The sequence below is a fragment of the Rhyacophila brunnea genome, unplaced genomic scaffold (assembly GCF_057557595.1).
Source record: "Rhyacophila brunnea isolate RB1 unplaced genomic scaffold, BYU_Rbru_1.0 scaffold_13, whole genome shotgun sequence".
Lineage (NCBI taxonomy): Eukaryota > Metazoa > Arthropoda > Insecta > Trichoptera > Rhyacophilidae > Rhyacophila > Rhyacophila brunnea.
In genome coordinates, this window is record NW_028232785.1 from 28,679,861 (window position 1) to 28,685,951 (window position 6,091).

Here is a 6,091-nt window from a genome sequence, read left to right on the forward strand (position 1 = left end):
ATGGACACTACCGCCCAATAATGCTCCCTGGCGAATTCTATAAAATCCATTTTATATCAAAGTCAAGGGTTTTTTATCTCTTTCACGATAGTATTCTCTCAGCTTGCACACATTTTCTTTAAAACTCTCTAAATTACCTACCTACAGTACCTACCTACGAAAATATTCTGACTGGCCTTGCATGCCAAGTAAGTAAATCAGAAATCGTTTGAAATTTTACGATTCTATATGCTAATAGTCAAAAACGATTTTTGATTCAATACTGCGGCAAATCGAGAATAATCATTAGGTACTTATATATAATAGCAACAGGTCGGTAACCTTTCAAAACTTTAGATGGAATTATTATTCCATTAAAAAAATCATTTCAGTGGTTGGAAACAAAGTGTTTTAATTAACATAAACGGTTTCAAGACGTTAAGTTTTTGACCGGTATGCGATGTCTAGTTTACTTCCGTTGTCACTAGACGTCACGTCAGTGACAGGTGTACATTTTCTTATTATATTTGAATTATAGATTGGTACATGCTTACCTATTTAATTTATCAAAATATATTTTGCCAATCACTCTTAGTTTTGAAAGTTGTCAGATGGTGTAGTGTTTTTAATGTTGAAATGAAACCGTGGACTCCTAATATTGACCATTAAAGTAGAGATGGCATTTTAATTAAATTTATTAGTATATATTTTGTTAGTAATGTATACAACATCTTTCTCATATAGGAGGGTATTGAAGTCATGAAATGATAAAAAATGGGGCGGTATTTTGTCTAGGAAAGTGATTGAAATCGACACTCTTGTTGGAGTCTGAACAATAATAGCAGCTGCAATAACATGAGCGCTGCGATGGCCGATTGGTGATGTATCCGCTTGGTAAGTCGAGAGTCTCGTGTTCAAATTCGGGGTCTGGTAAAATTCACATATTGTTTTGCATGTCTGTTGAAATCCAGAGTATGGACCAAATAGGTTGAACAAGTGGTTAACATCCATTTCTCGTAAAAACTAATGTTATGATACCTGTTCGTGAGGCGGGCAAGATCCACAAAGGGTTGTGGTGACAATTAATGATTATAATATAATATTCAACCTTTTTAATAATAAAGTGTTATGTGATTATGTTATATTACAGTGGATTATAATAAAAGAATAATATTATAAGGTTTAAACTATTTTAATATCCAAATTTCATAATATAACAGGGCTTCCAACTACATTTACAAGATTATTTTTTTTCAATTTTGAAGATAGGTAGGTACTGTGAAGAGGGTGTAGAAATCAAACGCTCGGTCTGTTAAAAAAGAACACGTTTATTGCAATAGGTGACAGAAATATAGGGTTAGATTGTTTATTAACAAAAATAAATTTAATGGGAATTATACAGGCATAAAAAGTCAATTATTAACAAAACAAATGTAATCATGGAATTAAACAGGCATAAAAAGTCAATTAATAACACAGGTATGATATAAATTAAATTACATTTGAATAGTGACACGTCGAATAGTAAACAAAAAGAAAGCATTATTGTTATAAAGATTATACAGTAATTTAATCCTATTTAATTGCCCCAATACAGGGCTTTGTTTGGGGATACTGGGCCAATGATGCCCAGTATGACAACCACAGATCAAACCTGTAGGGATTTGGCTACACGAAGTGCTTACCAATCCACAAGTCAGCCCCTTTCCAGAGAAAAGGATACTTCCTGGTATTCTGGCAGAATATTTTAGTATATTAAAGGTTATTATGTTACGTAAATAAAACACAGGTGGCAGTGATATTTACAAGAAAAATTGTATTAATTTAGAATCGAGGATTGGGAGCTGTTAAAAGCTTGCTAGCCGTACAGGTATGGTTGTATTGGCGATTAGGCCAACCGGGAATAAACAAAAACCTATATCTATTTATATTTGATGAGATATGGTGCCACAAAAATTAGCCAATCAAAGAGCAATGACGTTCGATGAAATACACTTTTGCGGGCGGGAATAGAGGCACAGTCCCTCAGAGATTCGTCCAATGTGTCGTTTATTTATTTATTGAGGAAGATTTGTCCGGATGTAATAATGAAATGGGTAGAATTAAAATATAATGAAAGTGAAATATTTTTTTACGAGACACAAACAAACAAAACCGTGCGTCCCAGCTAATACGCCTCTATCGGGTTTTCACAGATGGCAGTACACTCGATAGATCAAAATTACTGGGGTAAATTCAAACCGGATAAATACGACATACGAGAATTCAATGCAGCGATTATTCACTTACACACCAATTAACGCATCGTGGCACAATATAACATACTATAATATTACGGGTCTTAATTAAACATCGCATTAACAGGGCAATCTTAATTCCTAAACACGTAAACGGCGATATGAATACAATTAGACGAGAATTAATTTACAAATAATCACGAGGTATTCCTCGGAATGTGGATGGCTAGGGATGATAAATCGATCTCGATTAAAAGAGAAACACTCAAAGAACACAGTAAATAAAAATATGCTTTAAAATTAACAGGGAACTATAAACTATGAAATAACTAAATAATGATAATTAAAAATAAAGATAATGTCAACTAGAATTATTTTTAACGCTGACAGGGCACGGTTTTAATATTAATCAAGCACAATGTAATGCATTAGTTTGAAATAAACTTACATTAATTGACGTAAAACAAAAAATGGAACGACGAGAGATATTATTAAACAGGATTAAAAATAAAGAAAGAAACATTGATAAATAAGATAAAGAGTAATCAAGTTGTATGGCGGCGGGCTGATGGCTTCGGGACCTTCGGAGAAAGGCTCTGCAGGGACTCAGGTGTGGTCCGTAGGGCGTCGGGGAAGAAGAGAGAGATTTAAAGCCCCTCTCGCGCCGCCGAGGTGTAAGGAATGTTTTGATGGCGACCCATGGTTTCGCTATCCGCCGTTTTTATTTTGGCCTGGTATTTCGACAGGATTGTTGAACCAGACGAAGGTATTCTGGAGGCCCTTTGGGATGTCGTCCACCTGACTTCTCTGGTTTTAGCGTTTTGACGGTCGTCCCCCTTAACATAGGTGCTAAGCATCTTATCCGTTCAGCGGCTGGGCCGCCATTCACCGCGATGCGGCGCTAGGATGTACGTTTTTGCGATCCGATGGCCGCGGTGGGAAAGTTTGACATTTGAAAGATGCCTGCGTAATTATTATTGCCGGTCATCCAAAAAATAGTTACTGACATTATTAAGTCGATTGAGGTGGACAAGGCGGCGACTGAGAAAACAACAATTTCATGAAAATACTCTAGATATGCACTAACCCTGGGGTCGCTAGTCAAGAGAGTATAATATGAACATACCTATCTTACATTTATAAGGGTACACACAGAATGAATCTTATCATTTATTTAAGCAAAGAACGTCCCGAACGTTCATATTATGAATATATATCATGTACGATATAAAATATCGTAATATATTTTTTACGACACGACCTATAGGGTCGTGGGTCCCAGGTTCGAATCCTAGCTAACATCATGTCTCGTAAAAACTAAATCTGTTAATACAACCTCCACTCTGTGGAGGCCCACATGATCTTTTTTGAATCGGACATGGTCGAGAAAAATATTGCATTTAAAAAAAAATTACGAAAAGGTCTCTTAGATGTCTTTTAAGGTAATAACGTCATGATATGGATATGGACATAAAGTGCATTTATAATGCTTTTAAAAGTGTCATTTCACGAACTTCAAAATGAGAAAGAAAGGTATGTGTCCTTTAATTTGATTTGCGCGAGAACACATTGTCCTGACATTGATAAGCAATAACGCAGATGTGAATCATTTCAAAGCTTTTTCGAGCATTTCCGCAGCCAAAAACTGCGATACAAAAGCTGCAAATCTTCCCAAATAACTACATAAGCGTCGGTCATAAGGTCTTCACCAGTATACGACTTCATTCTTTGGGTTTTTAAAAGAACTACTTTGCAAACATCTATATGAGCATAATGGTGAATTAATAAGATTATTTACCAGTATATGTCACTTCATGTGTTTTAAAATCACTTAGTTGCGAGCATCTATATGTGCATTTATGAGGTTATTCAGTTAAGGTGTCATTTCATGGTTTTTAAGATAAACAAGTTGCGAGCATCTATATAAGTATACCTCACTTTTATGACATTTTTCACTTGTGTGTGACATTTAATGGTTTTGAAGACTACTAAGTTGCGAGGATTTACATAGGCATACCTTGAATTCATGTGGTTTTTTACCTGTCATTTCATGGATTTTAAGATAACTAATTTGCAAGCATCTATATGTGCATACTTTGCATTTATGTGGTTTTACACCTGTGTGTTATTTCATGTTTTTGAAAACACTAAGTTGCGAGCATCTATATTGGCATACCTTGCATTTATGAGGGTTTTCACCTGTGTGTCATTTCATGTTTTTTAAGATGACTCAGTTGCGAGCACCTATATTGGCATACTTTGCATTTATTAGGTTTTTCACCTGTGTGTCATTTCATGGTTTTTAAGATTACTAAGTCGCGAGCATCTGTATGGGCATACTTTGCATTTATGAGGTTTTTCACCTGTGTGTGTCATTTCATGATTTTTAAGATTACTCAGTTGCGAGCATCTATATGTGCATACGTTGCATTTATAAGGTTTTTCGCCTGTGTGTGTCATTTCATGTTTTTGAAGACTACTGAGTTGCGAGCACCTATATTGGCATACTTTGCATGTATAAGGTTTTTCACCTGTGTGTGTCATTTCATGATTTTTAAGATTATTAAGTAGCGAGCATCTATATGGGCATACCTTGCATTTATGAGGCTTTTCACCTGTGTGTGTCATTTCATGTTTTTTAAGAATACTAAGTTGCGAGCATCTATATGGGCATACCTTGCATTTATGAGGTTTTTCACATGTGTGTGTCATTTCATGTTTTTTAAGAATACTAAGCTGGGAGCATCTATATGGGCATACCTTGCATTTATGAGGTTTTTCACATGTGTGTGTCATTTCATGGTGTTTAAGATTACTAAGTTGCGAGCATCTATATGAGCATACCTTGCATTTATGAGGTTTTTCACCTGTGTGTGTCATTTCATGGTTTTTAAGACGACTAAGTCGCGAGAATCTATATGGGCATAACAGGCATTTATGAGGTTTTTCACTTGTGTGTGTCATTTCATGCTGTTTAAGATTACTAAGTTGCGAGCATCTAAATGGGCATACCTTGCATTTATGACGTTTTTCACCTGTGTGTGACATTTCATGGATTTTAAGATTACAAAGTTGGGAGCATCTATATGTGCAAACTTTGCATTTATGAGGTTTTTCACCTGTGTGTGTCATTTCATGTCTCTTAAGATTTTTAAGTCGCGAGCACCTATATGTGCATACTTTGCATTTATGAGGTTTTTCACCTGTGTGTATCATTTCATGGTGTTTAAGATTACTAAGTTGCGAGCATCTAAATGGGCATACCTTGCATTTATGACGTTTTTCACCTGTGTGTGACATTTCATGGATTTTAAGACCACCAAGTCGCGAGCACCTATATGTGCATACTTTGCATTTATGAGGTTTTTCACCTGTGTGTGTCATTTTATGCTGTTTAATATTACTAAGTCGTGAGCATCTATATGAGCATTCCTTGCATTTATGAATTTTTTCACCTGTATGAGCCATTTTATGTACTTTGAGATGATTTAGTTGCGAGAATATATTTTCTTGATTTTGATCAGCAATAAAGCCCGTGTGAATTACTTTGTGACTTATAAGAGCACTTTCGCACCCAAAAACTGCATTGCAAAAGCTGCAAATCAAATTACGTGAGAAATGTACTACTTTTCTCAGAATAAGTCGAAGTTCCTTCTGAGTGTCTCGTGCTGAGATTTCTCTCTTGATGTTTTGTTCATCTATCGTCACTTTTGAATACCTTATCATTCTACCTTCGATTCCATCAGGCGAGGATTGTTGAAACCTGTCTTCATCGTGATGCTTTGTGAAAAAGCCATTAGTAGAAACCTAGAAAGACCAAAATAATTGATCCCATTATTATTATAAATTAGCTTTCAAACTGTTCTATTTGAGTA